This window comes from Lissotriton helveticus, chromosome 6 (assembly GCF_964261635.1).
Source record: "Lissotriton helveticus chromosome 6, aLisHel1.1, whole genome shotgun sequence".
Lineage (NCBI taxonomy): Eukaryota > Metazoa > Chordata > Amphibia > Caudata > Salamandridae > Lissotriton > Lissotriton helveticus.
In genome coordinates, this window is record NC_136067.1 from 1,901,636,185 (window position 1) to 1,901,659,593 (window position 23,409).

The following is a 23,409-nucleotide window of genomic DNA, read 5'->3' on the forward strand; positions in this document are numbered from 1 at the left end:
CCACAGCCCACACACAGGCTAGAGCCTCCTTCTCGATTGTGCTATAATGAACCTCCGCACCTCTAACAGCCCTTGATATAAATGAAATAACTCTCTCCTTGCCATTAACCATCTGCGTGAAAACAGCACACAAACCAATCGTGCTGGCATCAACAGTTACAAAAGACTTCCCCTCAGGATCAAAAGTTTTAAGACCCGGGGCATTGGTGATAAGTTTGATGACACCCTGAAAAGCAGAATCATGGACATCAGTCCAAATGAATCTAGCACCTTTTTTAAGCAACTGTCTGAGAGGTTCAACAACCAAAGCATATCCTTTAACAAATTTTGCGTAATATTCTCCTAACCCAAGAAAAGAACGTAAAGCATCCTTGTCCTGAGGCTTGCTGGCATTTTCAAGGTTACTAATGATGTCCTTTTTAGGAAAAATCCCTTCCTGAGTGATTTTATGACCCAAATAGTCAATTTCTTTAAAAAGAAACTTACATTTGTCCTTGCTCACTGTCATACCTTTGCTGCTAAGGATCTTTAAGACTGTTTCCAGAGTGACATTGTGCTCATAAATAGACTTTGCAAAAATTATAATGTCGTCTTGAAAAGACTGTACACCATTAACACCACAGAACAAATTTTCAATTAATTTCTGGAAAACGCTGGCAGTCGATGCCAGGCCAAAAGGCATCCTCAAGAATCTAAATAACCCAAACGGAGTTATAAACGCCGTCAGATCTTTAGAATCCTGATCCAGAGTGACTTGATGGTACGCTGCCTTCAAATCAATAATTGAAAAAAAATTTGCACCATTGACAGCAGCCAACATTTCCTGTATCTTAGACAAGGGATAAGTCTCTACTACAATATTTTTATTGAGAGATCGAAGATCTACAGACAGCCTAATTTCTTGATTCTTTTTAAGAGCAATAACGATAGCCGAAACCCATTCTGAGCTATCAGTAGGTTCTATGATACCTTGAGAACAGAGACTATCCAAATGCGACTTAAGCTTGTCTCTCACACCCAAAGGTACCATGCGAACTTTATGTTGTATGGGTAAAGCTCCTTTTTTAAGTTTGATCCTGTGTGAAAAGCCTTTGACCTCACCCACAACATCTTCAAAGACATTCTCATACCTATTGAGAATAGGAGAAATAGGACATTCCAAAGAAATGCTGTTAACAGGCATTTCTCTCAACTGAATAGGATGATCAGATCCAGGGCATAAATTAATGCCAAGTTTACCAAGATCATACCAGCCAACAATGTTCTTCCCATCAATTGCGACATAAATTTTGGTAAAAATAACACGGGATTCAAATTTTAACGAATCTTCAAAGAAGCCTAGCATTTTGATCTTAAAATTACCAAAAGCTTTAGGATTGATATCAGATTTGGCAAGTTTGACACCTTTCCATTTTTCATAGAAGAAAACATCTGATAAAATGGTCACAGGCGAACCAGAATCAGCCATAGCTTCAAAGGCAATCTCTCCAACATGAACTATCCCTAAAGTAGCTTTGAAGGGAAGAGAAATACTATTTATGTGACTATCAAAGGAATCATCATAAATAGTAATGACCAAATTCTCCAAATCATCATGAATACAAGAAACACTGGTAACAGCGGAGTCAGATCTACCACCCTTCCTTTGAATCCTACAAGAAGATGCAAGGTGGCCAATCTTACCACACTTGGTACATTTTTTCTTAAGAGCAGGACAATCTGGAGAATTCGCCAAATGTGCCTTTGAGCCACATCTAAAACAACTTAAGACTCTACTAGTCTGAAAATTACTCTTACTACGCATTTGAACAGCACAAACAGAGGTGTCATTAGTAGTCTTGTTTTCATTGGCAGCAATGACCTTAGAAGACTCAATAGATCTTTCAATCCCTTTGGCCAAGTCAATTACTTCTGCCAGGGTAGGATTGCGACAAGCTAAGAGTCGTTCTTGTACCTTTTTAGCTGCACAATTAAAAACAAATTGATCCCTTAAAGCAGTATCAACATAGGCACCAAATTCGCAGTTTGCAGCTAACACCCTTAGTGCCGCTATATAATCCTCAACGGATTCATCTGCTAACTGTTTCCTCTTATGAAAAGAATGTCTTTCAATCATAACGTTAGGTTCATCTTCAAATTGTTTTTCAAGTCTAGCAACAGCTTCAACGAAAACATTCCATCCATCGCCTCCGCCAGCTGGTGGTGCAATAGGTATAAGGTTCTTGAAAATCTCAATAGCAGCTGTGCCCAAATAACTGAAAAGAATGGCTTTCTTCCTTTCAGCAGAAAACTTAGTGCCATCTATAGCAACGATGTAATTTTCAAATGTGTCAAACCATTTTTCCATCTTAACTTCGGTTTTCCTGGTATTTGTAGAAATATAGATGGTTGATTGCATATTTGAGATGAAGCCATTTCAGCTACTTATATAAACAAACTAGCAAAACTGAAATTGCAGAACACAGTAGCAATAAAATTGTGATAAATATTCCTTAAAACAAATAAATTGTGCACAACACTGAAGTAAATATCAAAGAGCACTTCTTAAAACAAATAAAGTGTGCACATCACTGAAGTAAATAGCAATAAGCACTTCTTAAAGCAAATAAAGTGTGCACATCACTGAAAATAAGGACTAAATTGTGCACTTCAATCAAGTAAATAGAGTGTGCACATCACTGAAGTAAATACAGTGTGCACATCACTGAATTGAATAGAGCATTGAAGATTGAACCAGCTTACCACACCTTCATTTTCCGATTTTCAGAATTATTATTTTAAAGTAAAAGTGAGCGAATCACTGAATTCGCAAGAAATTCTCCTTGAAAATGACTTTAATTCGCCAGTTGTCACTTGACAGGCGTCGGAAGTAAATTGTTGTCAAGACTGCACGGTGAGCGCTGACGCCGCTAGCATAGAACAGGTGACCGTCCGAAAATCAACTTTAAAATGTCTGTGGGCTTGCGTGCTACGTTGCTTTCCAAATGCGTTTCAGCAAGATGGCCGTGACGTTGCGTGCTCTAAGCGCTGCGTTTCAACAAAGTAATGCGTTCCAGTAGTCCGTTTTCAATCACGGACGTCATCAGACTGGAAACGTTCAGGAGCGCGAGCAGACCAACTGACTCAGAGACGCTTCGGGAAAAGCGACTCGAAGTCTTTAAATTGCTTTAAAACAACAGTACCTTGGAAGTCCAAAGAGAGCACCGCCGTTGACAGCCTCACGATCTGCTTCAGAAAAGGATCACAACGTAGGTCCGTTTCCTTAAAATTGTTTCCTTTAAATTTTAAAAGACGCTTAGTATCGCAGTGGGTCAAATTATTTTTTAAAATGTCCTCGTCGCCATTGTAAAGAGCGGAGGAGGCAGGAGAAGTTTAAAGATACATTTATTTTAAGTCAAGTCTAAGGACCCACTGGAGCACAGAGCAAAGCGTCTAAATCAGATCAGATCCAATTGCTTCTCTGATTTAGAACACAGCTCACAACACATTCTACATTACATAGGTAACACTCTAAAGATAAGACAATTCCAGAAATGACATATTGAAATTCCAACAGAGAAAGAGAAGAAGGATATTACCACACAGATGGCTGGCACTGGCCCTGGCACTGACTCAGATCACATACCAGGCCCCAATGAAAGAACCACAGTGTACTACAGCATGCTGTAGAGTGGGCTACTAATTGAAGATCCAAGATCTGCAACACAATGGAATTTAATTGAGACAGAAACACTGTGATCAGTAGTTCTGTTAATGTTTGTGTTCATGGCTCTGTGCCTTTCCAGTGTTCTTCTGCACCGTTGGATTGCCTGTTTAAATAAATTGATTATCAAAAGGAGAACACACCTACATTTCTGTTCTCACCTTCTGCTTTGGTTAATTTACCACAGGGTTTCTAAGACAATCCCAGGCACACCTGCTTATCCCCTCGCGAAGGAGAGACTGCCATGACCACCAGCAGGAGTTGGGAAGGCAGCTCATACTGCATGATAAGTAGGGTCAAATAAGTGAAGATGTCTTATTTTGTTTGTGCATGCATGTGTCTTTGTGTGTGTCTGTATGTTTATGTGCATACATGAGTGTGTGCATGAGTGGTGTGCTAATTTTCCACCCTGGTAAAATGTTGACCCTGGCACAATGGTGGTAAATCTTGGCAGCTTGTGAACATCCATGGTATGATGCTCATTGCCTATCCCTGGTACAATGTTGCATAATGGTGGTAACTCTTGACAAGTTGTGGGCACCCATGGAAGGATTCAGATTGGCCAACCCTGGGGAAATTCTAGCACTTGCACAGTGGTTGTAATGTTTACCAATGTGGGGCATCAATGGCATCATGCTCATCACTGGTAAAATACTGCTCCTAACAGAATGATGCTATCACAAACATGCCAAAACTTGGTATAATGACTTGCACAATTGTGGGAAATTATTACATAAATGTGCCACTGGCAGCACAATGGTGGTTCTGGAAGTATGTTGGTAATTCTTGCTATGTTTTAGGCATCTATTGTCTCGGTAATTGTTCTTGACATAGTCTGGTTATCCATGACACACTAGTACACAAAGGGAGTCACTGTTCCTTGTGGAGGATGAGAGGAAGAAACTTTTTTTGTGTGCTACTCTATCTGTGGGGGACAGTGTGTCCTCATCATAATGCCCTCACACACCCTAAAGATGTCATACTTCATCATTTGGGCTTTGCTCCTCATCGGGCCGGCCCTGCAATGCTCTGCGGGTCCCCCGAAGGGTCTCTTTATCGGAGATCTTTTGAAGAGAAACTGTTGGGTGCGTGGGTGTAAGTGGCAGTGAAGTCTAAAATAATGTGTTAAAAAATGACTGGAGGGAGAGTGGGTACTATTTATTAGGGGGATCCCTCTGTAATTGTTAAAACAAAGTGTGTAGTGCTGCTCTAAGGAATATTATGTCCCTCTGTAGCTGGGTGTATGAAGCGCTTCTTCAGGACCAAAGGAAGGTCAATTTTAATATCAGTGGCAGCCTGAACTAACCAGTGCCACCAAGCTTGTAGAAAGGAGTAGCGTTTCTGAAAAGAGAGAGAAAGTGTAGGACAAAAGTATAGTATGGTTAATATCTTGTCATGATAAGTTGTCCGGGTCATCCATTGGAGAGCCTGGTGCGCATTACCCTCAGTGGGAATATTATCGCTATAGGTTGACATAAGTATATGTATAATAACTGTGATGTGAATAATTAAAATGATTTTCTCAGCATAGTGACAGACATACATAAATAGGTATAAGATCAATGATTATATTTTGCCAGTGTAGTTCTATAGCCATACGTTTACTCTGTTGTTCATGTAGTACCCCTAGGTAAAGTACCTAGGTTGCTGTGACTCTATAATAAAGGCTCATTCATAAGGTAAATATATGAACCATAACTTGTCTAGGTAGATAATACCGCTAAGTAAGCCCCACCATTGACGGCAAACCTCTAGACACTGTTGTCTTGTTGTTTACAAAATACATCATGTTTCTCACCCCTTAATATTAGAGTCAGGATCTCATGAGATCAGTGAGGGCACTCAGGAAGGTTCTCCAGTAGTAGCAGGGCTGATCCACTTGCGTAACTCTCCCTGTCTCTACCGGTAATGGGAATGTTGGCCCCTATCCCTTATATAGCGGAGGTGTGTTGTCAATCAGTGAGTTAATTACATGTTAATGGGAGAGTGTGTTACGTGATGCGTGGGTGCCATCTTGTAATGGGTTGTTTGAGTAGACATAGTACTTGATACTTATTGTTGTCAAGCTATTGTTACCAGCAAGTGTCCTATAATTAATTCCTTATTTTTCTAAGTGTGATGGTTGGTGGTGCAGGTAGTAAAACTTACTAGTAGATCTAAGCAAATAGGTTTATAGGGCACGGGCGCCATCTTTGAGTGGTGTAGTTGGTAGGTCGATTGTTTGACATGGCCGCCATCTTTGAGTGGGATTGTGATATGTTTATTTTTCACTATATGTGAATAGTCAAGCCCTATTTCTGATATTCAACACACATGGTTTTGTCCTCAAACGTGGTATGAGGTGGCCTGTTTTCTGAAAACACGACATATGTGTGTTTTGTGTGTCTCTATAGTTTACACATCATTATGGTAACTTTGTTTTCAGAATTGGGATGAGAAGAGGTTGATGGTGAGGTGGTTTGCCAGGGCTAAACCCTCTCATTTAATACTTATAGGTCACCCCTAAGGTAGACCTTAGACGTCCACAGGGCAGGGTGCATGATCTTTGAAAAATAGGATACATAGTTTAAGTTTTATATGTCCTGGTAGTACAAAAACTTGTAAAGTCGCTTTTCACTACTGTAAGCCCTAGCTCTCCTATTGAGTAACATTAGGTGACCTTATTACGTTTAATAAGTGCTAAAGTTGGATTGGGAAAAGGAACAATCAATAGACAGAATGCAGAACAATGTCATACATTCACCCCAGTACAGAGATCGGGGACTAAATCCATCATTTTTTTGCTCCCTCTGCCATTCCAGTTTGATCCCAGCCATATGCAAATTAGGCTTGACCCTGTGCCCCATGGGAACAGTCCAGCCCGAACTACCAGGACAAGTCCTCCCTGGACTAGAAACAAGCATCCTAGGACCGGTTTCAGGGTTTTAACCCTCACCAGCCAGGATAGCCTGACTCCAGTGGCATGGGGAGCACGGGACCCACGTCTGGGAATCCCATCCCAACTCGGGGTGACAAATGCATAAAGAACAATTGAGGAGCAGAATGCAGAACAATGTCATACATTCACCCCCAGTACAGATATCTGGGTAGAAATACATAGTTTTTTTGCTCCCCATGCCATTCCAGTTTGATCCCAGCCATATGCAAATAAGTCTTGAACCTGCGCCCAATGGGAACACTCCAGCCCGAACTGCCAGGCCAGGTCCTCCCTGGACTAGAAACAAGCATCCTAGGACTGGTTTCAGGGATTCACCCCTCATCAGTCAGGATAGCTTGACTCCAGTGGCATGGAGAGCACAGGACCCACGTCTGGGCATGCGAGTCCCACTCGGTGTGACAAATGCAAAAAGAACAATTGATGGACAGAATGCAGAACAATGTCATTAATTCACCCAAGTACAGAGATCTGGGCCTAAATCCATAGTTTTTTTGCTCCCCATGCCATTCCAGTTTGATCCCAGCCATATGCATATCAGTCTTGACCCTGCGCCCAATGGGAACAGTCCAGCCCGAACTGCCAGGCCAGGTCCTCCCTGGACTGGAAACAAGCATCCCAGGACCAGTTTCAGGGTTTCAACCCTCATCAGCCAGGATAGCTTGACTCCAGTGGCATGGAGAGCACGGGACCCACGTCTTGGCATACCCGTCCCACTTGGGGTGACTAATGCAAAAGAAAATTGATGGACAGAATGCAGAACAACGTCATACATTCACCCCAGTACAGAGATCCGGGCCTAAATCCATATTTTTTTGCTCTCCATGCCATTTCAGTTTGATCCCAGCTATTACATATCAGTCTTGACTCTACGACGAATGGGAACAGTGCAGCCAGAACAGCCAGGCCAGGTCCTCCATGCACTCGAAGCACTCATCATAGGCCCGGTTTCACCTGCTGCACTCAACCTGCCTGGGCCTGCAACTGGGCCTGCCTAAACCCTGTTGGCATCTGCTGGAGTGATTTCCTGAGCCTCAAGAGGTGCCTTCCCAGGTCCTGGACCTACCGTTGGCTGGCATAATTCGAGCTCCTCCTGAGAATAAAGGTGAAATCCTGATGTTTTTGGGCTATTTATGACTGCAAACTGGCCCGTTCATGCTGAGACTTTGCTGCCCTTGAAGACCATAAATGGGAAGCTCTGGTGAGCGCGACTTTTTGTGTATCAGTGACCGCCAGCGATGAACGGCAGTTCAAGATCTGCACTTTGTGCTACAACAACAGCAGCTTGTGGGGACTGCCAATGAGAAGCTCCACCAACCGGATCTTCACCCTACAGTGACAACTGTCCACAACGCCAGGCCTGCTCTTCGCACAACATTGACGACCGTCCAGAGTGCTCTCCCAGCTCCTCGCATCCTCCTCCACCGTGATCGGAACTCTTTGCACCGGACTTTGAGAAGGTAACTTTTTCAGTGGGACTAACTTAGTTCCAGTATGGAATTTTGGGAGATGAGAGTCAGATAGAGAACTATGAGTGCTGTGGGTTTTAAGGATCAAAGGCAAATGCTAGAGGGCAGTGGTGGAGTGGGTAGGGAGAAGAGGATACATTTCAGGATCCTGAGAGTGGGTTCGACATATCAGTATGGTTAGAGCAGGCCTGACTCACGATAATGTGAGTGCAGCATAAGGAACAGTGGTTTGAGGGTCTCATCATGATGGTGAAAGAAGGTGATGCTCAGGGCATGTGGGGGTGGGGAACAATGAGCTGTGGTCTCCAGGAGGTCAAGTGTTAGTTACATTTCAGCTTGGACTCTGGTATTATATCCTACTTTAGGCTCAGACCCCTATGTTATTCCAGACATAAGTATACGTTCAGTCAATAAGCCATCTTTCCTGATTGTTTTTCACTCTTCTTTTGGAAGTGGGGGGGATAGGTCTAGGAATAGGCTTCAAATTAGTTACTTTGAAAAAGTCACATTTCTTGAGGCAGGGCAGGTGTGCTACATCAACACAGGTATTTTCTTGACTGTTAATTTGTCACACCTGTTTCCTATATTCTTTCACTTTGCAAACTTCTTATACTAAACACTTTTCCACATCACCCCAACTCCCCCAACACCACCCCCCCCACCCCCAGCACCTTTAAAATTATAATCTTTAATAGAGGTGGAACTATTGCTAATCATATTCCATTTATATCTCTTTAAGCCAGCTGATTTGCAAAAGCCTAAGGTGTCATTTGGACTGCCTGCTCATCTCGCTACCTTATGCTGTCTTTCGTATTGATAATTCATTTGGTACCACTCTTCCATTTTCCTAACTATATTTTTTAATTTTTAACTAGCTTACCCGTCGCGCGTTGCTGCGATCTCAGAAGAATGGAAATTTAAGGAAACTTGTTATGATAACATTCACTTTACATTGTGTCATTTTTATTGAAACGTATTCATTTTAATATGGAAAATATTTCAAAGTGTTGTTTTAATTCAATTTTTTTATTCGAGTGCTTGTGGATACACGATATTTTTTGTTTTTCCGTCTGGTGCGTAGACGAATAAATCAGAAGGTTTTCCGAAGCGTGAGCTGGCCATATACAGTTGTCCATGTGAGAAGCACGGATTCTCCAAATCTAGTCCACACACTTGCAGCGATTGTCCTTGTGCTTTGTTGATGGTCAGTGCAAAAGCGAGACGCACCGGAAAGTGTAAACGTTCAGTATTGGAAAGATTATGAGGTGCCTGGGTGGCGTGGGGGCCGATATTTAACCATTTTTTTTTTTTTTTGCCAGAAACCTTTGTGGGAGTGTACTCAACAACTTTTAACAATTTTTTATTATTTAAAAAATATATATATATGTATATATATATATTTTTTTAAGCCAGAAACCTTCGCGGGAGTGTACTCAACAACTTCACAAAGTTTCATGCCGAGCGGATGAATTGTGTAGTAATGCATAAAGGACAAAGGGACATACTTTGGTTTTTATATATATAGATAGCATGCCTTGTCTTTCTACACTACCCAACGGCTTGCAGCAAGTTTAATATGTGTTTTTTTATTTCATACAAAGATGTTAAGTCTACAAATAAGCCTACCCCTTCAACACATGGAATAAAGTTTGAGTCTTCATAAAGATGAATCGAAAATGAAATCCATCCACTGCACTTTGTAATCATGGTCCTTGGTTAGTACTGCCTTTAAATGTTTTACATCAAAAACTAGCATCGATTTTAAAAATCAAGTTAAAGCATTTGTGTAGCTGTGAGGGTGTTTTTATATATACGCCCAAAACACATTTTACGTAAATACATTTGTAGCAAGTTAAGCATCTGCAGCTGTCTTCCTAACACAGGACTAAGTACAATTGCAACAAGATGTAGTCCAGCTAATATCAAATGTTTGAGTTATGTTCGTTGTTGTAGACTGTGGGTTACGGTGCCATAAGACTAGAGCATCACGTGAGTCAATATAAATGGAATTATAGGTATTTCAATAGACATCCCTTCTACCTGCATGGAGCAAACGTTGTAAGCAAAAACTGCAAAGTTCTGAATGGTTTAATAGCAACTCTTAGGCGGGAATTACATTGCATTTATTGGGGGTCCAAATACATCTGGCGAGACTTACTTTTACAGCACCAGAACATCTTCCCAGAGAAAACTCTATATATGCCGACCTGCCACACTGGATCTGTGTTTATGCACAAAATATCTCTCCATCAAAGCATGATCCAGCGTAGTTTACAGAATATATGTAATTCTTTCCCATTCCTGGAAAGTAATTTTCCAGGGGCCTGTACTAATTCCTGATACTGAAGGACAGTAAGAGGAAAGCATGCTTCAGCCACCTCTGTTCTGTCTCTCGTGTTATTCTAAGTTATTCAACAGTGTTGCCAAAACATCAAGAGGTGCAACACCTTTCGCAATATAAACATTTGTGTTAACACTAAACACATCAATATAGAGATACAGTCAACATAGACAATGGCCAATTCCTGCCTCAATCCCAATTCACATTTTCATGGACAATAATGTTTGCACACATGCATTCCCTATTCTCAGTTTGTTGGCCAGGGGGATGGGGATTAGTTCTGCTTCCCCTCCTCTCTGCTGCACGTGGTGCTGCCAAAGCAGGTGCTCTTGTCCTAACTCTTATCTGTGACTTCAGTTGATATAACAATATCCTGCATAGTAAACATCCCTCCTCCTAAGAGGCCCAGACTGAGGAGTGCAGGCCAAGCTCCAAACCTCCCTTGAAGGATGGACACAAACATGTTTACACATTGGCTACTTTGTGAAAAGGTGACATTTATTAATGCATTGTGGTTGCACAATATCAAGCTAAAGGCCCGATTTAGATGTTGGCAGACTGGCTACTCCATTACAAACCGTACAGATATTCTATTTGCATTATTATAAGTGGATTATTTCCTATGGCATTTGTAACAAGGTGAACACTGAACTCTAAATCAGGGCCAAAATGTTTATCAACTCTTTTTGACTCTCTTAGCATGTCTTTCGGTTTACTATAACCTTACATTTTACAAACTTAATATGCTAATAACATGTCACCGACAGTGATTTTTCTGCCCATCGGCTTTCATAGGGACCTGCATAAGGAATCTGAAAAGCCCATCAAAATTCATTCTACAACTTAGTGGCACAATCCAGATCTGATTAATTATTTTCTGGTCGACTTTCTCATTTCTGTTTTTTCACACTGCGGAGCTATATGTCCAACTGACTTCTTAGTTGCTGTCCCTGTCTTTCAGAGCTATAAAAAACAAACCCAAGATCTTCTCCGTTGGTGAATAAATGGTTCCACCCTATACTAGAAGTCCTGTTTTTCTGGTCTATTCTTCAGACGGATATTTCGAGTCTGTTGTATATCAGGGTATCTTGTCATATTTTCTTTCATAATTTCATATTTTCTTTTTAGGTTTTTAACTTTTGCTTTAAGTGATATGGTGCAGGGCTCTGAACGTGGACCAGACTGCTTCCCGCCATATCCTATGCGGTGTTCAGCATAAATTGTGACAGATGGTCGAAGATTTGTTGTCTTTTTGGTACTGAGAGATAGACTGATGAACTTTGCAACTTTCGGTATTCACAAAAGGCATTTAGTAGTAGATTTTTCTCAGTTTAGTAGTAGTAAAGGAATCCTAACTTTAATACTACTAAATGCCTTTTGTGAATACCGAATGTCGTAAAGTTAGGATTTTGTCTGTTTAGTAGTAGTAAAGTTAGGAATTCTAACTTTACTACTATTAAATGCCTTTTGTGAATACCGAAAGTTTGGATTTTGTCTGAGATTACTTTTGTGAATCGGGTCCAATGTGTTTTAGTGTTTTATTTAATATCATTGTCAACAATATTGTGGTATATTATATTGATATATGTAATGTTGTATTTTTTTTATAATATTTCATTTGATATAAAATGATTAAATGTGTGTTATGCGTGGGGTGTCTTCATAAAGCAACAATTTAAAAAAAATATTTTGTAAAAATGTTTTCTTTTTTATTATGCTATTTATCTAATGTTTATCTAATGTTTCTGATATTTTTTTATTTATATGTACATATAGTATTTTGGAATTAGAGTTTTATGTTCATTTTCTAATGCAAAATGTAAGGTTTGTTAGTGCTGTAGATTGTTTAACATGTTGAGGCTATTTTGTGTACCTTTTGTTTTGTTTTTGATATTGATGTATTTTAGGTATTTTTTACGAAAATATTATTGTAGTCAATGTTAGCAATATTTTTGTAGTCGATTTTTTGACTGTAAGAGCCCTATTCAGAGGTACATGTGGAAATCAGGAATTACTGGCCCCAACCATGGTGGATGAGGCGTTTTAATCTTGATGTCCCAGGGCCTGGCCTACTTTGGAGTCTGAGCAACTGGACCAAGTACTTCTTCAGCATTTGACTCTTATGGGCATATTAGGATGGCGGGCAGAATAAAAAGGGACCGCCCGCCATAAGGGCTGGGGTCCGGTGGGAGCCATTAGGATGCGCCCGCCGCAGTGGCGGGCGCATCCTGAATTCCTGAATGCCAGGCACCGCGTGGCGCCTGCAATGTTGTGCATGAACCCCCCATGTACACCCCCACTCCCTAGAGTCTCTGGGGGCCCGCAACGGGCCCCCACAAGCAATTCCTGCATGCCTTTCCGTGGCTGCAATGGCGCCACAGAAAGGCATGTTTCCTCCCCATGGTAATATGGTTGGCGGTGTCTAACAGACACTGCCACCATATTAAACTCTTTTCCGCCCGGTTGACTTGTTGACTGGGCGGAAAAGCGGCGGACGGTCTTTCAATCCGCCGCGGTCCCCTCGCCATAGTAAAATGGTGGGGGGAAATGGGTGGCGGGCGGGGACGAATCTCGGGCAGATTGCCACCGCCATGCGGGTGGTGGCGATCCGCCCGAGATCCTAATGGGCCCCTTAGTGTTAACATAGAGCTTAATTTGTGAAAACAAGATAAGTGCCAGGGCCCTCAGAAGGCCACCCCAGCTTGTGCCACCCATTACCTCTGCCAGCTCTCCAATGACAGTACCAATACAACTATTAACCATTGCACTCCTACAAGTCTGACAGTTTAGACTGTACCATGCCCCCAAAGCTATAAATATGGCTTGGGCGGCAGGTATTATTCATTTTAATGTATATTAAATTATTAAAGAACTGTTGTTGTGCTTATTGCTAAATTAGACAAACCACCCCACCATGTGGCAGACTGCCATAAATGCCTGTGTTGACTTTTAATTGCAGGTGCTGAACACTGGAATCCACATGCTCAAATTAAGCAAAAGGTCAAGCAGTCCAAAGCTTCTTTGGGAGGAGCTAGGTGTAAGCTGAGCACAGACTCACAACTCAAAATATATCCAGTAACCCCAATAAATATTTGCCCAGTCAAATACTTGTTTTTTATGTTTTTTTAAAAAAAATTAAAGATTTTTTTATGAACTTTAACAGTTGCACAGTTACATTTATTAACATACGATTATCAGCTATACTTTACTTTATGAATCATGTACATTTGATGCATTCATGTAATCCCACATTCCTGGTCAGGAAGTCTATTTCTCTGTTGTTCCTGAATCTCCATCTCCACAGTGGGAAAGATACATATCTCCCCCCTATAACTGGTCCAGTTGGCCCATTTTCTATCCCACTTCTTAGGCAGGCTCCAGATTTAAATGCTTCCTTTTCAGCTATCATACATTTATCCATTTCTTTTGCCCACCTCCCCGTAGTAAATACTTGTTTTTATGTACAAAGAAATATTTATCTACTAACACAAAGTACAATCCAACACACTGCAAACAATATATACAGCCATCTTGAGGCAAGCCCACTAACGTTACCCGGGTCAGCTTTCCAGTCCCACTTATCTAGTTATGGCTGATGGTTGTTCCCTATTAACTTGTGGCAACAACAAAGCCAAGCTCCGCTAATGTATTATAGTGTCAGAATTCTATGGGGCTCTTTGGCATGATCCCAGAACCCTGTGCTGGAGCACCTCAATTCACAGCAAGTTTCCACAGGTCGCAGTATTACCCCCATATCGCTGAGTGGCGGTTCAGAGTCCCGGGTGCCCCTGACATACAGGGGTTGCAAGCAGTACAAAAAAGGCGACAGCCCCTTGCGAGTCAACTCATGGCACTGATCGGCAATAGCCCTTTGTCTCTCACAGCTTAGTACCAAGGGCAGTATCCGGTATGTTTCACAGGAACCTCCACCTAACAAGGGGGTTGCAGATTTTTGCATACAGGCCAACAGCCTGATCTGTGCAGAATCTCACACTCCGCTCCTGGGATTCACACAACCTAAACCCCACTGGCCCTCGCTTCCCCATACGATCTTCTTCACCTCATAGGTCCACTGGTCTTGGGTCAGGCAGAGCTAGTGCTACAGGCTCCAGGCCTGCATTCTTGATACTCTTGGGTGATGTGCACTCACCCAGCATGGGAAACTGGCAGACCTGTGTCCCAAGTGCTGGACAGACAGAGCTCGTGCTGAGCTTCTCCATGCTGATGCATAGCTTCAGTTTGAGGACTTGGAAGTGTCTAGCTCCCCCTTTTATAATCTAAATACAGACACGCTTGGGATTTAGGGGCATATATATGAATTAGTGGCGCAGTGCCAGGTATTGTAAATCTGGGAATGCGTCACAAACCATGGTATTAGCGTAGGAACACCCATGCAAGCCCATGACAGAGTAATGAAACACAGCGATTTACACTGCGTTGCATTACTGCGGATCTTTGGAGCCACTCCGACATGCAAAGTGGCTTTGCGTGGCTTCAAAAATCTGACTGAAGGTTTGCTTTGCTCTTCCACGTTGCGTGGTGCAAGAGTGATGAAAACTGGGGCATAAATATGGCCCTTAGTGTTTCTGCATTTCAAGTTTGTGTTCTGGGGGTTGCTAACTTTGAAGTACCCACGCCTTTGTTGTGCTCTTCCTCCAAAGAGCAGTCTATTTTAGCAGGACAGTCACCAATCTTAATAGCCCCAAGCACAGGCTACAGAAGTTACTAGGAGTTCACAATTGAATGTCAATCTTAATGATATGTGCATCAAAAGGTTATGAAAGGGACCCAGCCCCACTCTTTATTGTTCTCTTATCAGCCCTATCATCTTTCTAAGATGTGCCCAGGCCTCCCCTTTGACCAGTGACTTCCTTTCAGAATCAAAGAGCTCCATGTGAAGTACACTGAATAGCCTGGATCTTCCTTCCTAATATGTGTCCCACCCAGCCCTTCGGGATGCAGCATTCTATCTGACTGGGGGAAACCTCATCCTCTCCCTGCTCCTCCAGCAAGGCCTGGGTCTCCCAAAATGGAACAAAGTGTCTTCCGTGTATTGTGCCCTACACAACTGCACACATACTCATGTACACACTCATTCAGTTGCACACAGTTTCTGATGGACTGTACCTCTTCCCAGAAACACATATACCCTACCGTGCTAATGCAACATCACAAGCTCTCTCCTATGTGATGTACCTTCCTGCAGCCCCATGCACACCCTAGCCCATACACTCAGCCGTTCACACTAGTTCTCAGGCACTGTACCATTTTTCAGGCACTTGTACTTCTGAAAGTGTACACAATCCAATGCAGGCCAAGGATTGAGCTAAGTAAATAGCAGCTGAACTTTACTGGAGTGGGCCAGGACGCACCAATGTTGTGACACAGGTACTCAGTTCTGTTGACTCTACTGATTATTAAAAACCCCCTATGCTGCCACCACTGTGCTTTTGCTACTTACTCCTCCTGAGTGTAACACTTTGGGCTCCCATCCTGGTCCAAACAGACCACAATCCATGAGACAGACCATGGTCACAGCGGAAAAGCATGATTGGGGTTTGCTCATGACCAAACATCATTACCAAGGATCCAGATATCATCAGAACCGGGACACTCACAGCAGTAGGGCATGTCCGTCATCATGGGAGGGACTTTTCCATCCCAACATTGACCATATTTGCGTTTTTCAACGTTGTGGCCTTCCAAATTTCAACAATTTAATTTGTTGTCATACCCCTCCCATAACAGGCATGAGAACAGTATTTCGTACATTTCTAGTGTGTTTTCTCTTCGCTTGTACTTTCTTTGCTGAAAGTATATCCCATATGACTTAATAAAAATGTTCCTTTCTGAAATTCGATATATGATGCTCTTTCCGACATTTTAACTGTAGGTTTTAGAGCAATAAAATAATTATTGCATTATTAATGAATTAAATAATTATTACATTTAAATGATATTCTTTATAGTGTTTGTAATTAAACAAATTATCTAAAAGACAAAAATAATTTCAACCATAACATCGATTGAAACATTCATATTCAAATAAGCAATCTTCAAATCAGAAAACTTCTGAGGAGCAGTGGTTTTGGAAAAGCCATAAGGAGGTCATGACTGACACTTTGCAGTAGAATGGGAAATAGATAATTCATATCTTTGTCACTGAAGGGACATGGTAATGTTAGTTTTCTTCATGGCCATCTTATAAACACCATGCACTCTACCTTATGGGCTACAAGGCGTTCATGGTGGTGGCTCACTAATATTTAAAAGGGAAGTTTGTACCTATCAAAAAGGGATATTTTAACTGGTCACACACAGGACTCAGGCAGGGTAGGCCTGAAGACATGTTTTTCTTTGCCAAACTTGTGGATGGCACAATAAGTGCGGCATTTCCACACCATATACTATGTCTTAATAGAACATTTAAATATGTGAATCAGGGATTAACCAGCTTCTCCATGTTTCAGGGGTCAGACCACATACTTTGGGCACTAGACAGCAGTTTCCCAGTGTGCAGAATCTAAAAACGGGAAAAAAACAAGGCCTGCAAAAGGTAAAAAATCTAGGGTGACAAGTAAAAAAGGCAGATTTCCTACAATGGATATATGACAACCAATTCATATTTAAACACAGAGGGTGGGGACTAGTCAATCTTAGAGTTTAGCATCTCAGTCTACAATGATTTTTTAGTGGGCAGAACATCACTTGTAATATCTTTTAGCCCTTCACTTCAGCAGATAAATTTAGAACGGGTTTCCTTCCTCTCGCAACTATTGTCTGACCCCTGTAATTTACATGGAGATCTGCAGGAGATAGGGTCATCCAATTCTAGATCTGTTTGTCAGCAAGCAGAATCCTGTCAGAGCAAACGTTTGCTCAAAGATCAGAGAGGAGTGAGGGAAATAGAGATGTTAACATGTCATTGGACAAGAGGCCTTCTTTATCCATTGCCTTCTTTTCCCATAATACCTAGAGCTGGGGTCTTCAATCTGTGGGGGGGGGCGTGGAGTCCTAGAAAGGGGATCGCGCAGTCCCGTTGCACAAACATTTGCCTGGAACTGCCTGAATCTGGAATCCAAAACGTTTGCTCTTCGTTTTGGATTCCGAATAGTGTGGCATCTTCAGACGCTCTCTGATTGGAGGACATCGTGAAAGCATACAGCGTCATCAGTGATTGTCCTCCAATCAGAGAAATTGCAAATTGAAGACCAGGAAATGCCGGGAACCGGGGCCATAACTATGCTCCTGGGGAAGGGTCTGCAGTGTTTCAGTGTCTTGTTGTTGCTGCTGCCTTTCACTCCTGCTGCATTTCCTGGACCTCCTTCACTTCATTGCTGATGCTGTGTTTTTCCAGCTGGTGTCCTTTTTGTGCTCCTTCTTCGTGGATCTTAGCTACTGAAAAGCAGAAAATTAAGTTTTCCGCTTAGAGTCTAAGCAGAAAACATACTTTTCTGCTTTTCAGTAGCTAAGATCCAGCAGAAGTTGTTCTACATAGGGCCTGATTACAAGTGAATGGAACAATATTAATGCATGCTTTTATGTGTTCATTGCGCTCTACCTGATGACTACTGGTTAGGTTTTTTCTCACCCGGTTTTACTGGATGTGAAAAAACATGACCCGATTTTTTCGGACCGGTAAAACCTGCTGGAAAAATCGCATAAGACTTTGATGACAATAGCAGTGAAGCCTCATTCCGCATTTTAGAAGCATTCAATGCTTTCCCCTGCTAGAAAAAAAGCATTTCCCTCCCTCCTACTCCTTCTCCTTTCTCACCCAATCTCACACACTGCCTGCATACATTTACCACCTGCTCAAAAAAGTTGGGAAAAGTATGTAGAACATTTCCATAGAATAGCGAATTATGTGTGACTCTATGAGCAGAAAAATCATTCCACACAGTAATTACCTGCTCGACGAGGCATAATGACCACAAGTAGTGTAAGGACAAAGGTTACCCAACCAACTATGCAACTATACTATTTCTGCCATTTTCTCACTTCATTCGATCAAGCTCCCACCCATTTTTGTATTCAGAGAACAGTTTATGGACTCCCTGATTTTAATTGGTTCTTTAAAATCCATACGAGGTGCCCCTTAGGTCCACAATTACTGTGCCTTAAGAAGAGATGGTATCTATTGGTGTCCCCACCCTTCACTTTCGAGGTGGTAGCCCAACTTGATTTTCTATGTACAGCACTTGGCTTGTGGCAACATTAATATGTTTTTTGGTGCTGTTACTGCACTGAGGGAAGATGTCTGCTGCTCTAATCTTCTAAATTCAGGCCCAGATTTCTGAAGCCCCCGTGTTGGATTGCGTCAACTAATGCGACATAAGGCAACGCAAGGGCTTATGTGATATTTACCAAGAAACGCAAAGCCACCTTGCATGGCTCTGCATGTGTTGTGTTACTCCTCGTTGGGATGGGGTTCCTACGCATCCGCCCATGGATTTTGGCAAATCCCCAGGTTTACTACGGGCAGTAAAATTGGGAATGCATCACAATGCTACCCCATCCCAAAAGCGCCATAATGGAGGGAAATATGTTTGTTTTGCCACATTATTTCCTCTTTCTAGAAAGAGGAAAATGCCTCTGATGATTATTTTTGTGCAGGAAGGTGTCCGTTCCTACACAAAAACAATCCTGCTTGTAACGTAGCCGTTGCACCATGGTGCAAGGGTGCCTGCATTGGCACTAGGCTGCACCCTATGCACCAGCACAGAGAGAGCAGGAAGGCACCATATCTCAGTAAATATGGTGCATTCCTACTCCCTATTTGATGCAGCACAGCTCAGCTCAGCAAGTTGTCCTGCTGTGTTGCGCTATGTCAAATGTTGGTAAATCTGGCCTTAAGAGCATTGGCCTGCGGCAGGTGGGGCCTAGTCGGTTGTTTATTTTTTATACATGGAAATGTTTGCAGGCATTCTGTTGATGAACTGCAATCACTGAACAGTGTGTGCACAGGAGATAATTTGTGATCACTAGCAGTGAACTATTCAATGAGATTACCATTAATTTAGCACACACTTCTGTGTGTGGAGAAGTGTGGCTCACCGATTAGAGCGGCAGACCCTGAGGCAGAGGTCTGGCCCAGGACCAGGGTTCAATTCCCGACGCGGCAGGGTCTTGGGCTCAATGTTCACGGACTCGATAATTCTCGCCTCGGTGCCTACTAATCATGGGTCCCACTCTGCAACTCTTGGCAATAGCTTGCTTAATCTCCACAATGGCCTCGAAAGCGCTAGGATGCCTGGCTTCACCTTGGGGGTGCCCAGTAGAGGCCATCTCACAGGGAAAGCCAGGAAGGGTTCCACATCGGTCTACAGCGCCAGGATGCCTGAAAGGTGATAGTGCACTTTACAAGTATACATACATTTACATTTACTAAGGATTTATCGAGCCCTCAATGAGCCTTGGTTGACTGACTAATGCATGTGTCAAAGGAGGATTTGGCAGACTACAAAGATCAGCATTCTATCACTAAAAATGGGACACACTTTATCACAAGTTGACATGGCCATATAAAATTTGTGGCTGTTTCCTGGTTTCCACGGCAACCAGAACTTCATGGAACTTGTAAGTAGGCTGCCTCTGCCCGACCTCCTCCACCATTACCTGGGTTTCACCCCTCAGACCCACAAGCATGCCTGCCCCCACACACACACACACACACATTCTTAACTCCAAAAAGTCACGCCCACCCTTTCCCCACTGCTGTCTTTGGGATTCCTCTGCTAAAGTAAGTCACACAACCAATAGCACGAGGTTGGAATAGTGAATGCAGGCACAAGAGCATTTCTCATAGGTTCAGCCAGGCACCTACTGACTTGCCTTGGTTGTGCTTTCAGATCTTTTATATTTTGCTTGATATCACCAACAACTCTGCACTGTGTTTTATGACTATTTAAACATTTTCTAAATATGTTATTAGTACATGAGATGATGCTGTGTTTCTGTGTTAAAGTACAATTTTCACACATTCCCATTCTCTTCTATCCTCTGCTCGAAACCTCATCTCCTTCCATACATCTCTGCCTTTTTTTCTCATTTCTTTTCTTTCACTTTTGTCCTGCTGCTGACGTCACCCATATAATGTTGTCAAATGTGCAGCTTCCACCATAGAAAGCCCTGGTGGTCCCTTCGCTGTATTTCTGTTTATAAGATTGTCCATGGCAGGGGGTAGGGGTGTATTCCGCCCTCACCTCCTAGTCTCCCTTCCTGTCTCTCTTCCTCTCCCTTAATTTCCTTCAGGTGGCTTCTTCACTTCGGGATTTGTTTTCTCTACACCTGTCCTCCCACTTTTTCCGCTGCCATCATGTCCAGCAAAACAAACAAGATGATGGACAGAATGTTGCACAATGGCAAAACATTCACCCCCAGTCACAGATCTGGGTTTAATCCATCGTTATTTTGCTCACCAAGCCACTCCAGTTCAGACATGGCCATATGCAAATCAGTCTTGAGCCTGTGCCTCATGGGTACAGTCCAGCCCGAACTGCTTAACTATGTCTTCCCTGGACCGGAATCAAGCATCCTAGGACCGGTTTTGGACTATCAGCTGTCTTCAGCCAGGATAGCTTGACTCCAGTGGTGCAGTGAGCATGGGACCCACGTCTGGGCATACCAGGACAGGCATGACTCTCTGATTCACTATATAAGTGCATTTCCCACCATCAGGATCATGTGGGTCCTGTCCCATCACCCCTCCAGTAGTCAATACCTAGCTTTGTCTTAGACCCGGTCTCCCCCTGTTGTGAGTAAGGAGTGTCTCTGCCAAACTGGGGCTCTCTCAGGTGAGTCCTGCCCTCTGACCCCTCCAGTGGGTCTGCCAGGCTTGGTTCTGTTCCACAAGATCTCCCTTTGTAGTGAGTAAGGAGTGTCTCTACCATACTGGGGCTCTATCAGGTGGGTTCTACCCCCTCATCCCTCCAGTGGGTCTGCCAGGGCCTGGCTCTCTATTCTACAAGGTCTCCCACTGGTGGCATTCACACAGGGGATCTCTCGGTGGATCCTGTCCTCTCACCCTCCATCTCGCATGGTAAGGCCTGGCTCTCTGTGCCACAGGGTCTCCTCTGTTGTGAGTAAGGAGTCTCTCCCACACTGGGGCTTTCGGGTGGGTGCTGCCCTCTCACCCCTCCAGTGGGACTGCCATTCCATAAGGTCTCCCCTTTTTTATTTTGCCTCAAACTTCATGTAGAAACTGATCTCTCTGTAGAGAGGAACACAGTGTTTCCTGTTCTGCCTGTTTATTTGAACAAAGTATTGGTTTCTGGGAATTGTAGTCCTCCACTGTTTAAGATCAGCTGGATTGCTGCACCTGATAACAATAATTTGCAAAAATGAAAGCCTGCCAATAGGTGCCTGTTGCTGGTCTGGGCCTCTGGAGGTTGTTCCTGCTGTTGGGAGCTGGAAAAGCGACACAACTAAGAGAAGCGCAATGCACCCGCTTCAGATGCATTGCCGCCGTCCATGAAGAATTTCCATGCATTGTCATCCTGCTGCTGACGAAACCGACGCAGCCTGCCCGTGTGCTGGAGAAACCGCCGCACGCCGTATCGAGTGCACCGATCTACGGATCCAGGATCACCGCACCGATTCCAATACAGGCCCTGCTTTGCGGCTGCAAGAACCAATGCATTGTGGGACCATGGCTGGAGAAACCAACGCAGCGCAGTTAAAGTTGCCGCCGCCATATTGAGAACCGACGTATCACAGATCCCCACGTATCGCACCAGGGCGCCAAGTTTACAAGGACACAGGGGCTGCAGTAAGAAACAGACGCATCACCTCCCCGCGCAGTATGAAACCGACTTATCACTTCCCCGCGCAGTAAGGAACTGACACATTACCTCCCCTGCGTGGCAGGAAGGAACCGACTCTTCACCTCCCCTGGAGTAAGGAACCAACGCAACACCTTCCATGCTCGTAAGGAACCAACGCATCACTTTCCCTGCGGCTGTTCTTGTTTATAATTTTGACGCATCCCAGGTACTTTGTGTTAAAAGTGTTGCATCTATAGTTTGCTATGGACAGAACGGTTTTACCTTCTAAGAAGTTCATTTTGATTACTGTATTGTGGATTTGTGTCGCTTTTGTTAGGTTTAGATAACAATAACTTATTTTTCTAAACTGGTGTGGTGTCCATTTGTTGTCTCTGTATTACTGTATGTATGCACAAATGCTTTACATAATGCCTCTGAGATAAACCTGTCTGCTCGTGCCAAGCTACCAAGGGGGGAGCAGGGTTATTCTAGAAGTGTATCCTACTTACCCTAACTAGGAAGAAGGTTCCCTCCTAGGACATCGGTGCAAACCATTGCCAACTAGAGACCCCTATTTCTTTTGTTTTTTAACAACTCTTTTTATTAACCAAATAACAAAAGGAAAGAAACATTACAGAGAAAAAGGGATAAATAAAAGCATCAGTTGCGACCATACATTTCTCATCGTATAGGTCAATATATCACAGGCTCAGAATCACATCCAACTATAATATTGTAATAGGATCACAGGGATTCCTGTGCTTCTGAGTCTCTTCGTGGCACCGGTGGTTGACAAATCTCTCCACGATGGCTGTTCCTGTTCCATGCCCCCCAAACCTTCCCCCATTTCACCGGGCAACCCCTGGCCACATATACAGACTTCTCCCTAAACATACACCAGTCCAAATCCTCTGCCCATTTAGAGACTCGAGGTGGCTGGTTTGCTCCCCAAAGCTGACCTATATTTCGTTTAGCCACCATGTATGCTAGTGTCACCCATTGTTTCCGGTACACAGTCAGATCTGTGGGTTCCCACACATTCAATAGACACCTTCGAGCCTCTGGTCTTATTTCCTCTCCCAATACCTCTTTCAGCTCATCGTGAACCTTCGTCCTGAACGCCTGTACAGCCACGCAATGCCACAGAATATGCATAAAAGTCCCTTCTGCACTCTCCACTCCCCACTCACCTCATT

At 43.1% G+C, this 23,409-nt stretch overlaps 1 long non-coding RNA gene across 1 annotated transcript in view; it reads right to left on the bottom strand.

Annotated features, from left to right (window-relative positions):
• Nucleotides 1–17,542, bottom strand: part of LOC144761946 (uncharacterized) — a 46,200-nt gene extending 28,658 nt beyond the window's left edge. The window contains exon 1 of the long non-coding RNA XR_013595969.1: nucleotides 17,421–17,542. This is a non-coding gene — a long non-coding RNA (uncharacterized LOC144761946). The remainder of the gene's footprint in view (nucleotides 1–17,420) is intronic.
• Nucleotides 17,543–23,409: the final 5,867 nt, after the last annotated feature.